Genomic DNA, 14,021 nt, shown 5'->3' on the forward strand with positions numbered 1-14,021 from the left:
CAGAAGGGGTTTTGTGGAGATTTCAGTATTTTCATAGTTGAAATCATGAGTCAATTGAGGCTAGACCACCATAGAAAACCTGGAAGTACTGCTTGACGGCCGTTTCATCCTATTATGGGACTCTGATCTAGAATCATATGCTCACTAGTGACTGACTTCAAGGGAGGCTTCCTTGAGTTCTAGTGGGAAGCAGTGACCAATGGAGTTCAACCAAGTCTGTTGTAGAGATATCAACTTACTAAAGACAATTGGTGAAAGGTTGTTCAAAAACATCGTGGATTGGTTGAAGTTAGACATTAACACCGTTGGATGCCGGCCGGCTCAGTAGTCTATCGGTTAAATGTTCCGGCGCGAGGCTGGTAGGTCCTGGGTTCGAATCTCATGAGTGCGGGATCGTGGGTGCGCACTGTCACTGAGGAGTTCCATAATAGAACGAAATGGCCGTCAAGCAGTGCTTCCATGTTTTCCATGGTGGTCTAGCTTCAATTGACTCATGATTTCAACTATGACTATATATATATATATATATATATATATATATATTTATATATTTATATATTTATATTTATACATATTACTTACTTACGCCTGTTACTCCCAATGGAGCATAGGCCGTCGACCAGCTTTCTCCAACCCACTCTGCCCTGGGCCTTCTTTTCTAGTTCTATCCAGTTCTTGTTCATTCTTCTCATGTCTGTCTCTCTTTCTCGGCGTAATGTGTTCTTTGGTCTTCCTCTTCTCCTTTGACCTTCAGGATTCCATGTGAGGGCTTGTCTTGTGACACAATTGGGTGATTTCCTCAAAGTGTGCCCAATCCACTTCCAGCGCTTCTTCCTGATTTCTTCCTCGACTGGAATCTGGTTTGTTGTCTCCCACAGTAACTTGTTGCTGATAGTGTCTGGCCATCGGATCCGAAGTATCTTGCGTAGACAGCTGTTAATAAACTCTTGTATCTTCTGGATAATGGCTTTCGTAGTTCTCCACGTCTCCGCCCCATACAGTAGAACTGTCTTCGCATTTGTATTGAAAATTTTAACCTTGGTGTTGGTTGACAATTGTTTTGAGCTCCAGATGTTTTTCAGTTGTAGGTATGCTGCTCTTGCTCTGCCGATCCGCGCCCTCACATCTGCATCTGATCCACCGTGTTCATCAATGATGCTGCCCAGATATGTAAAGGTTTCCACATCTTCCAATGCTTCTCCATCAAGTGTAATTTGATTGGTGCATATTGTATTGTATCGGAGAGTCTTGCTTTTCTCTTTGTTTATATTGAGACCTACTGTTGCTGAGGCTGCTGCTACACTGGTCGTTTTCTCCTGCATTTGTTGTTGCGTTTGTGATAGAAGAGCCAGATCATCCGCGAAGTCTAAATCGTCAAGCTGCATCCTGCCTGTCCACTGTATTCCGTGCTTTCCTCCAGATGTTGACGTCTTCATGATCCAGTCGATCACCAGGAGAAAGAGAAAGGGTGAGAGTAAGCAACCTTGCCTTACACCGGTCTTTACTTCAAACGAGTCGGTGAGTTGTCCTCCGTGGACGATTTGGCAGTTTAGTCCATCATAGGAGTTCCGTATGATATTGACTATCTTCTCAGGCACGCCGTAGTGTCGAAGAAGCCTCCATAGTGTCGTCCTGTCCACGCTATCAAATGCCTTCTCGTAGTCGATGAAGTTGATGTAGAGTGATGAGTTTCATTCGATTGATTGTTCCACAATGATACGTAGAGTTGCGATTTGATCTGTGCACGATCTATCCTTACGAAATCCAGCTTGTTGATCTCGAAGTTGGGCGTCCACTGAATCCTTCATCCTGTTTAACAATACTCTGTTGAAGACTTTTCCTGGTATTGAGATAAGAGTGATGCCCCTGTAGTTGTCGCACTTGGTAAGATCACCTTTCTTTGGTATCTTGATCAGAAGTCCTTTTTTCCAGTCTATTGGTACTTGTTCTTCATCCCAAATCTTACTGAAGAGGATGTGGAGTATCTTGGCAGTTGCTGCTACATTTGCTTTCAGTGCCTCTGCCGGGATGTTGTCTGGTCCCGCTGCTTTGCCGCTCTTGATTTGTCTAATGGCCATGCTGATCTCTTCAATTGTTGGTGGGCCAACATCGATTGGGAGGTCTGTGGGTGCTGCTTCGATGTTGGGTGGATTCAGTGGAGCTGGTCGATTCAAGAGTTCTTTGAAGTGTTCTACGCACCTGTTTCGTTGTTCTTCAATGTCGGTGATTGCTTTGCCTTCCTTGCTTTTCACTGGTCTTTCTGGCTTACGGTAATTTCTAGCAAGTTTCTTGGTTGTATCATACAGTTGTCTCATGTTTCCCTCTCTTGCAGCCTTTTCCGCTGTCATTGCTAAATCTTCCACATATTTACGTTTGTCGGTTCTGATGCTCCTCTTCACTTGCTTGTTTGCCTCTGTGTATTCGACTTGTGCCTTGGCTTTTTCCGCTCTTGTTCGGCTGATATTGATTGCTGCCTTCTTGTTCCTCCTTTCTTCAATTTTATCCAGTGTACCAACAGTGATCCATTCCTTGTGATGGTGCTTCTTTTGGCCCAGAACCTCTTGACATGTTGAAACGATTGCCTTCTTGATACCTTTCCAGTTGCTCTCCATGGTAGTCCCCTCTCCATTGAGTAGATCATGAAAGGCCTGGAACCTGTTGCTGAGGGTTATGTTAAATTTGTTGAGTTTGTCAGCATCTCGAAGAAAGGCCGTATTAAACTTTTGTGATGTTGTCCGCGCCGTTGTCCAGTGCTTCTTGAGTTTTAGTTTCATCTTGGCGACCAGCAAATGATGATCGGATACTATATCAGCTCCTCTTCTGGTTCTCACATCCTCCATCGTCCTCCTGAACTTTTTGTTGATGCAGATATGGTCGATTTGATTCTGTGTAGTGTGATCCGGTGAAATCCAAGTGGCTTTGTGTGGGAATATGGTGCCACCTATGACCAGTTTATTGAAGGCACATAGGTTTGCAAATCTCTCACCATTTTCGTTCCTTTCTCCTAGTCCATGTTGTCCCATGACGTCTTTGTATCCAGTGTTGTCCTTTTCAACCTTGGCATTGAAATCTCCCATCAGAATGGTCAGGTCCTTGGTTGGGCACTTCTCGAAGATCGACTGCAGCCTATCGTAGAATTGGTCTTTAGCGTATTCATTGTAGTCGTTGGTAGGCGCATAGCATTGGATGACGTTCATTGTGATGTCCTCTCTCTTTGTTTTGAAGGAGGCTTTGATGATCCTTGGTCCATGAGATTCCCATCCTATAAGTGCATTTTGTGCTTTTCTGGACAGCATCAATGCAACTCCTTGTGTATGTGGGGCGTTTTCTTCTTCATGACCGGAGTATAACAGAAGTTCTCCTGAAGATAGTCGTTGTTGTCCAACCTGTTTCCAATGTGTTTCGCTGATTCCAAGCACCTCCAGGTTGTATTTTCTCATTTCTGCAGCAATTTGGAAGACTCTTCCGGTCTCCCACATTGTTCTCACATTCCATGTACCTATAAAAATTGTCGCTCTGGTTGTAAGAAGATGCATCGGCCTCATGACTTCCGAAGGAACTCGACTTTCATCATGAGACGTCATAATTATTTCTTCTACTCCCAGGGCAGAGTTTGAATGGTTTGAATGATTTTTTCTGGTTAGCGTTTTTTTAGCGAGTTGATTTTCTACGGGATGGGGTCGCTAACCCCATGCCCAACCCTCCTCCTTTACCCGGGCTTGGGACCGGCAGTAACCCCCAGAGGAGCTACAGGCGAAGTTATATATATATATATATATATATATATATATATATATATATATATATATATATATATATATATATATATATATGATTTAAAACTATACTGATTGTCCAATATCTGAAAAATAATCCCACTTTTTTCCTTACAACTTAGTGAAACATTTACTTCCATTCTGTTCCTTTTTTGTCTTTATAGATTAATATCTCTTTGTTGAAAGTCAATTGTATATTTAATAGTCCATATACTTTTTAGAATGTTACTACAAGTTGTTTTTTTAATTCCTTATTTATTTTGTATTATGCCAAATTACTCTAAAATAATTGGATGATTAAAACAAAAAAAATGAATGTTCACTAAATCAATAAATAAGTATTATGTCTCTAAATATAATAATAATAATCTCTTATCAGTTATTTTTTTATCAAAATCAATATGTTTCCCCCTTTTTCTTTTTTTTTCTCTACGAATTGGATGGTCAAAAAACAGAAGAATCCAACTAGTTACTATTTTTCATTTACTAAAAATTCTTAATTCTATAGTTAATTTATAATATAAAGTTGATAAATGTTATGAATACATTGAAAAGTTTATGATTTGTTGTCATGTGTCGAAATTATACTCATCAGTCACTAACAACAACAACAACAATGTAAGACTTGTTACGTATTGTTGTTCTTCTTTGAGATTCTGACTTGTAAACGATTATTAGATTCTTCTAATATTAAATGGGTTCTACGTGAATTTCATTAACTGAATGAATAATACATAACACTTCAGAAAAATAATCCTTTACGTGGCAAGAACAAGGCAAATAGTCTGGAACTCTAACAATTATTATGTGCTCACTAGTAACTAGCTTCGAGAGAATTTTCGATGTTCTTGTAAAAAGCTATGATCATCGGATGGTAACTGTGTGGAGTGTAAAGTAGTCGCCAACCAAAAACAGTGGTAGATGGTCACACAGTGTCGCAGATTGATCAAAGTTAGATATTAATAACGTTAGATGCTAACTCAGTGGTCTAAAGATTAGATATTCGCACACAATATTGAATATCCTGAGTTCGTTTCTTGTGTGCGGAGTCACAGATGTGCACTACTAAAGAGTCCTGTACCAAGATGGTATGACCGTCCAGTGCTCTCAGGTTTCCGATGATAGTCTAACTTAGATCGGTTCATGATTTCAATGGAATTCTGGAAGAAAATTCAACTTTCAGAGAAGTCTAAATCGTAATCAAACAACTCTGTTCTTATAGCTACGAAAATATCAAACTAAGAGTGGAAATAACAGGTCAGATAACAGCAAAGATCCGTTGGTAAATATTGAATTATAAAAGTAACCATGAATTGCTGAATCTGTCTTTATAAAGTCTTAATATCGACGTTTGTTGTGTATCCGAGACCCGTATTTAAGACTCTGGTGAAGTACTACAAATTCGCTCTCCATCTGTTGCTTCAAAAGCCTTGTTTTATGTGTGTTTATCCGAGGACCCTGTGGCATCTTCGTCTGGTCTTTCTGACGTTGGTGTCGCACTAAGCGCTAGAGCTGAGGCAGCACTAATCAATCGAATACCCCATTAACATTCGGTTATGTGCTGTTCCATCAAAGTGAGAAGAAATCGGTTGCTACTTCTACTGCAAGTAAGTATCGAAACGAGCTAGCTTCTACACTAGCTACCATCTCACCGAAAAGTATAGGTAAGCATCGGTTGCAACTGCATGACGCCATGAAAATGGCATGTAAAGTCGCTTGCGGCTTCGCGAAACGTCCCGCTTATAAGCACTGGGTTTCTTCAGGCTACTTACAACCTATCGAAGCCCGTCGGTCTACTCCGGGTGACCGTGAGTTTGATCACAAGCGAAGTCTGTTACGTAATTAAATTGGGCAAAGCTTGCGTAAGAACCGAGAAGCCTGGTGGTCCGAGCGTGCTAATGATCTGGTAACTACCGGAAGCTATTTCAACTCATACGAGCTACTGACAGCAAGAGGTCTGGTGTGAGTGAAACGATTTGTGAGGGTAATGGGATGTCAATCACTAACATCCATCGACGTCTTGGACGGTGGGCAGAATTTTTTGAAGGGTAGTTTAACTGGCCCGCTGCTCCGGCAACATCGATCTGATTGTCCTGCCCTCCATGGCCGGTGACGACTGATCCACCAAATGAGTCAGAAGTCTACAAGGAACTCCAACTCTTAAAGCGCTACAAATCACCAGGCCCAGATGACTTACCTCCGGCTCTTTTTAAAGATGGTGGTGACTTTCTGGCTAAGGAATTGACTGAGTTGTTTACAGAGGTCCGGGGGCTAGAGAGTGTTTCAACGTCATGGGATGAGTCGATAGTTGTCCCGAACTTTAAAATGGGTTCACGTCGTTCCTGTAACAACTATCGGGGGATAATTCTACTTCTGATTGCGTCCAAACTACTGGCTTCTGTCATACTTCGTAGGTTGTTTAAAACTCGAGAACGATTGACTCGCGAGGAGCAGGCTGGTTTTCGTTCTGGTTGAGGATGTATTGATCATATCTTCACCCTCCGCCAAATGTTAGAACGCTGTCATACTTATCATGTGGGGGTGGAAAACCCTCACTCCAAACAAATGGTGCTCATGAGCTCCAGGATTCTATGGAAACAAATGTCATATGAACCTATTGTTGGTCACCGACTATCATGGGACTTCATCTCGTAACATTGCTCGACTACCTTATGGATTAGACCTTTATGTCAAATTTTCAGGGGTTGGCTTCCTAAGAAAACCACCTGCTTCGGTTCGGGTTCTCGAACTGTATTCCAGCCTTCACACAAATCAAATGATGAAGTGTGGCACATATATATGTTGGTGCTTCCTTGTACCAATGTTTGTATGTTTAAATAAATAAATCCCTCAACCCGCTTATAAGCTGGTTGACATCGCTCGTTGGGGAAGGCAGTTCATGCATCAGCACAAATTCATAATATAACATATTACTTAACATTACTATTCTCTCTCTTTGTTATATACATATATTTATTTACATTTTAGGATATCGTTAACCAGAAAAAAAAGAAACGGAAAGCAAAAGATAATAGCAATAATGATGATATGCAACAAGGTGATGATGATGATGCTGCTGCTGATACAAGTATGCTTTCTTAATATGATTGTCATATTTATCTTTGAAATATTAATACAGTGATGCTTTCAGTAATTATCACTTTCGAATATCCAATATTATAGAGTAAAGGTTGCTATCAAATCTTAAACCTTATTGAGTATAGTTTAAATTTGATCTACAAATAATTCGCTCAATACTTACTACCACTAAATTAGAGTATTGTTCTTCATACAATTAATCAATGTCATGGAACATATTTCTACTATTTAATGGAATAAAATACTTCAAGTATATTCATGTGGCTACTAAAATTCACCTTACAGATTTTTTTAAAAACATAAATAACCTTTACTGTAAGGATTTATAATTTCCTACTGTTTATATTCAAGGTACTGCATTTGGTCAGTCTGTGTTATATCCTCTGTACATCCTTTATATATAGTTACTGTCATAAGTTTACATATATATTTGTCATGTGGCTAACTGTTGGATCCAGGATGCACTTTGTGTCCCATTTAGAACTCATCAGATGGGTGCAATTTCAACCTTTACTACTAATACACCTCTATACCCGTTGATTACGTTAGTGGCTACTTAAAATCAGTAGCTCGGTGAGTAACACATTGGTATTTAAAGTAAAAGGCACAGGACTCAAGTCTCTGTATAAACATGGACACAGATTTAACAGACATCCAGACAACGAGTCCCAAATAGTACAAAATACTAGTCCTGAATTCAACTGCTAATCAAATACCGAATATAGAATAGATAACCTTGTTTAAGAAAACATACGATTGCCTAGTAACATAATTTCACTTCCGATATTTACTCTTACTACTAGTGTGATAGCTGTGATTAACCATCATTTCATCTATCTGTATGTATATGCATATTCATTCATTAATATGAACGTTTCGCATAATCACATTTATCGTGGATTTGCATATACGATCAGGTAGATAGACAATGAGAAAAAAGAGATATAAATCATTTTAGACACTTATCGGTTAAATCCATAAATTCTTATGGAATTAAACTATTCAAATTATAGTAATAAACAATAACGTTATTTTCATTTAAACAAACCTTAATTGTTACATATTAATTCTATTTTTATATTGGATTCCACAAGATAGTGATGAGTGGAATCAAATTCTTTGAGATTTTATCAGATAGGGGTCAGAATTCAAGTCAGTAAATATCGTCATATGTATACGTCTTGATATTCATACGGTATCGATTTTTTATTATAAGCCAACAATGAAAGAGAAAACAACATGGAAATTATAGCTAGTGTTAAGTTTTTTAATTGAATACTAGATTCGGTTCTTAAGGTCTTCTAATAACCCCTAGGCTAGATCTACACAGCAACTTGAACATGAAAGAAAAGGCGGAAAATATGGAAGAAACGCTTTACTCCAAAGGTTCCTTTATGTATAAAAAATCTAGGGTTTTTATAGTATTTTAGATTGCCTTGGGTTTCTGGAAAATTCTGGAACGCTACTAAACGTAGTAGCAGTTTAGGTAGCCATCCAATCAGAAACTCGACAGGTAACTTTTCACTTTCTAAATGTTTCTGGCAAAACTTCTAGTGAATGCTGATTAGATAAGATACTTCTTAACATTTTCAAAGCCTTTATTGACTTTTTTCGAGGAGTTTTCTGGAACTCCCCAACAGATAGTCTGGAAATGTACGCGGACAACATAATTTTTAGAATTCACCTTAGATATCCATCAGATACAATATCGCAGTTTGATTAGAGTTAAACTTGTTCACCACTGTATACTGGCTTAGTGGTGTGACTAATCACCACTTACATCAACTAACGATGTTTGCTAGTGTAAGAGTAGGTTAAAAACAACTAGAGGCGGTCAAAACAAAACATGTCATCAGTTTACAAAATCATTGACTGTTATTTTGAACCATGTTGATAGATACAAACTACTTGGTTAGGATTGACTAATTAAGGGCGTTTAGTGTCTATAGATATTGTATGACATAGCTCAGTTGTTTTCACCTTTTATCTTCCTCTCGTATATGAATTTTAGCATTCCTTCATACATACCGTTCTATACCCATCTTTTAGAACCATATTCTCGATGTTCAGTTTTCTTTCACTACCATTTCTACTATATCATTTTCAATCTTTCTCTCTCGTTATTCATCTGATTATCATTGGCTCATATAATATTCATTTGCATATGTGTGAACAATTTTATGTAATTGCCAATATTCCCTATCAATTTACTAATGTTATTACAACTATTATTATTGTCCTACTCACTACCTTCTCGCGGAGGGGGTGTTGTTTACGAATTTGAGAGGACAAAAAGCGGATTTCCGGCGCATATGTATTTGGTGCCTCTATGTACCAATGTTTATGTGTTTAAATAAATAAACAAATTTTTGTTGTAAATCAAAAATCAGAATGTTAAGTGATCGTTTCGTTGGTTTTTCCACTCGAAATCTTTAATATTTCAATCTCTTAGTCAAAATAATACGATTACATTTACCATCACAAATAAATCACCGTTGTTTTTATAGTATAGACAATTCATTTCATCTGTAAATATCATATACTATGCACACACATGTATACACAACTGCTTAGTCAAAAAGATTTGTATACTATACAACAGTTGTCAGTAGAAATCATCATTTCATTTATTTGTGTGAGGGCTGTGATACTGCTCAGGTGCTCAGACCGAAACAGGTGGTCTTCTTAGGGGGACACACCCGGAGCCTTTGACATAAGGTCTGATCCACAAGGCAGTGGGGCATCGTGAGGAGATGCAGTCTCATGGTAGCCGGTGACCAACAATTGGTTGTGTGGCGCATATGTATCTGGTACCCCTTTGTACCAATATGTATGTGTTTAAATTAATAAATACAACAGTTGGCTTTTTTTTTTAACTTGCAAATCACTAACATTTGATTAGTGTGTTCTGATTACAGATGCTTATTTATATACATGGATTTCTATGATTTAATATGTACTGTTGGTTTTCGCGTTCATGTTTGCATTAGAATGAGACTAGTATTGAGAAAGTTGGAACTTTCGGATTATTTTTTTTAATTTTTATTGTTTCACTAGTAAGATAACTTAGTTGTTGCGTTTCTTTACCTCCCTCATTGCAACTTTTCACGGGGCCTGTTAACTGTCCCTATACGTTGTACTATACCGTAGTTGTTGCTTATTGATTATGTATGTTCTGTTTGCTCTACCACCTATGGTATGATTGTGTTCAGAGTATGATTTCTTATTTGGTTTGCTCTATGGTCAGTCGTTCCAAGTATATAATTGTATAGGTTTTGAGTCATGACTGAACTGGGTACAATAGAGAACCAATGTGTTTTTTACTTTCGTCTTTTGATTGACTACTGGGTTAGAAGAAGCTTGAGGATGAATAATTGTCAAGTTTTCGTTTGTTATTCATTGGTGAGAGTGTCAATTGATAAACAGAAAGCCATCAGTCCTACGTGTCAAAGCTAATATTTCTGATTAGAATAAAAGGTTTTGATCATCATAGATTAGTGACACTTACTTCATTTTATAAATCTTATTAAAATCAATGAACCTTGATAATCTCAGTAAGGTTATGCTGAAATATTTTATAAATGTTGAATATTAAGTCGAAATTTCTAGTCAATAATAAGTGTAATCACATTTTTGGTCAGAAGGGGTTTTGTGGAAAATTTAGTATTTTCAAAGTTGAAATCATGAGTCAATTGAAGCTAGACCACCAGGGAAAACCTGAAAGCACTGGACGGCCGTCTCGTTCTATTATGGGACTCCTCAGTGACACTGCGCATCCACGATCCCGCAATCGCGAGATTCGAACTCAACCTCATGATTTCAACTATGAAAATACTAAATTCTCCACAAACCCCCTTCTGATCTATAATCATATGCTCACTAGTGATTGATTTCAAGAGATATTTCCTTGAGTCCCAGTGGAGTTTAACCAAGTCTGTTATAGAGATATCAAGTCACTGAAGAAAATAGTGGACAGTGGCGCAATTTCTTGTGTTGGTTGAAGTTAGACATTAACACCGTTGAACGCCGGCCGGCTCAGTGGTCTATCGGTCAAGTGCTTTAGCGCGAGACCGGTAGGTCCTGGGTTCGAATCTCGCGAGTAATCACATTTGTAGAAACATTTAAAAATAAATCCAAAATTTTTATAAATAAAGATTATGGAGAAATTTTAGTTTTGTAGAGTTTTGCCCTCTGAATTGGATAATTTAATTTCGAAGCTTTAATTATTCTTCTGGACAAAAAAACACTTCAAGTGCTGATGATGTTGTTCAGAAGAACTAATAAAGCTTTACAATCAAACCATTCAGTCAAGAGAATGAAACTCCACCAAAATCATGTTTGTTTATATTTCTTCTATTCACAAAAACTTCTAATTTTTAAGAGAAAAAAAATTTGACAACAGCATTTATTATAAATTAACATCATCCGAAAGCTGTTGCGTAATAGTATCGAGCGCTAGAAAACTGTCCTTTTTCAACTCATCAACCAATGTTTATTACTACATTAGCATTCAAATTTATAAGCACGTTATTAGTATTCCGCTTATTAGTTGACATATATATACCTACTGCCTTCTCATGGCGGGGGTGTTGTTTACGAAATTGAGATGGTGAAAAGCGAATGTCCGGCGCCTTTACCGGGTTGGTGGACACGGAAATTTCACCTAGGGGAGTTGGTACACATGGGCTCCAGTATCCTGAAGGAACAAATGGCATATGAACCTATCGTTGGTCATCGACTACCATGGGATTGCATCCTCTTACGATGCTCCACTGCCTTATGGTTCAGACCTTTTAGGTCAAAGGCTCTGGGTGTGGCCTCCTAAAAAAACCATCTGCTTCAGTTTGGGCACCCGGGCAATATCACAGCCCTCATACAAATTGAATGAGATTTGTGTGGCGCATATGTATCTGGTGCTTCCTTGTACCAATATTTATGTGTTTAATTAAATAAATAAATACCAAAACTTTGACAAGTAATATAATCAGATGGGACTCTTTTTCTTTCATTAAAGACAAATTACTCCCAATCCACTGATAAATCTACTTATTATTATGATATAAATACCCAGTTACAATCGATCGCAGAAATGAGTTGTTCCACAATAATAACTACTTGGTGAATACATTACATTTACAATAGTTTTAAGATATAAAATGACAGAAAGAAATCAATAAATTGATTATCATTTGTCTACGTTTACATTAAATTAACATTTAGAAATAGGTCACAATATTTATTAATAACTAATCGAAAGTAGTCTATCTATCACACAAGTATGGATTGATCCAATTTTATGTATAAACACTATTACAATTCAACTTTGATTCCGTTGATTTTTTATAAACCCATTCAGGGTAAAAGAGAAAGGAAGAAAGAAAGAGACAGAAAAATTTGTAATTTTTAGAGAAACCACCACCATATTTAATTTATAGAACTCTATAAAGGAAACAACTAATAGAAAGTACGATGGACTAACTGGGAAAGAAAAAGAGAGAGCGAGAGAAAGCAAGAAAATTGGCTGGAAATTTTTTAGTCCATTCCAATCCTAAATAAATAACTACCAACAGAAGTAACAGTAACATATAAGCAAACTAAAATAGAAATCAGCTGTTTTTTAAATATTTCTTTACTGCTTTCTGATTGGTTATTTCAATTTGTATATAGATAGTATTATATATTGATCAGAATAAAATAAATGGTTATGATAATTCAGGTTTTTTTTGTTTAAATATTTAGTTCATAGTAAATGTAAATGCATATCGACTAGTAGATCATTGTGTTTAGGAAAGTATCATTGTTCTATTTTTACAAAATCTATCATTGATTACACCGATGAGAAACAGGATGTAAGGTTTTATTCTAGGTGAATAATTGAATATTGAATAAATGTTTAGCCTTGTTCCCGAGTTGAGTATTTTAGACAACTTTGTGCGTTTGGTCATGTTGATTTGTAAAGAATCGATCACATTCCATACTGTTATTAATTTTTAGATCTCTTGTTATATCTCACGACAGACGTAGTTTGAACTCCACTGGTTACTGCTTCTCACTAGAACTCCTGGATGTACTTCTCGAAGTCACTCACTAGTGAGCATATGATTATATTAATTATCAGAAGGGGTTTTGTGGAAAGCGCGAGTCAATTAAAGCTAGATCACCAAGGAAAACCTGCAGTACTGGAAGATCGTTTCGTCCTATTATGGGACTCCTCGACAGTGCGCATCAACGATCCCGCACTCGCGAGATTCAAACCCAACTCACTGAAGACAATTGGTGAACGGTTGCAGTCAGTCAGTCAGTCAGCGACAACGTAGGACCAGGCACATATATGCATCGGTCCAAGTTGCCATACCTCGTTAGCACAACAAGATCAACACCGGATTCATAGAAGTAATTAATTTAGTGGTGGTAGTATATAAAGAAAGGTTGTATATAAGGATATAGGAAGAAAGACAGATATGAAGCAATTTGATCTCAAGGTTGAAGGGAAAATAAAGAGTGTATACACCTACGCCATTGTCATCGATTCTGAGCCACATCACACAGAGTCTCAAACCATTGGTTACAAAAGTCATGTGGACCCCGACCAACTAGTCTGCATCTAACAACATGGCTCAGACTAGAAGTTAGTGACTTCAAGCACTGATGCCATGTTTTGGTTTGGCCGACCCTAACTCTCTTCTAACCATCCCCTACACTAGTCAGCATTGCGCGTCGTGGTAATCGGTGTTCAAGCATACGTAACACGCGACCCAACCATCTCAGTCGATGAAGATTCATCACCTCATCAACTGATTTACCATCGTTCCCTAATACCCTGCGTCTAACCTCACTATTACTTACCCGGTTATCCCAACAGATGCGAGCAATATTTCTAAGGCATCTGTGGTCAAATACTAGTAACTTACGAGTATCTTCTACTCTTAATGACCACGTTTCGCATCCATAAAGTAGAACAGAGAGAACTGCTGCGCAGTGTACTCGTCCATTAATTGATAGACGGATATCTCGTCTTTGCCATAGGTGACGTAAGTTGGCAAAAGCCAAACGAGCTTTTTGAATCCGTGCAGAGATTTCGTCAGACACCAACCCATTAGGGCTGATCAGACTTCCAAGATAAGTGAAGTTGTCGATGCGTTCGAC

This window comes from Schistosoma mansoni (assembly GCF_000237925.1).
Source record: "Schistosoma mansoni, WGS project CABG00000000 data, chromosome 4 unplaced supercontig 0032, strain Puerto Rico, whole genome shotgun sequence".
NCBI classification, from domain to species: Eukaryota; Metazoa; Platyhelminthes; class Trematoda; order Strigeidida; family Schistosomatidae; genus Schistosoma; species Schistosoma mansoni.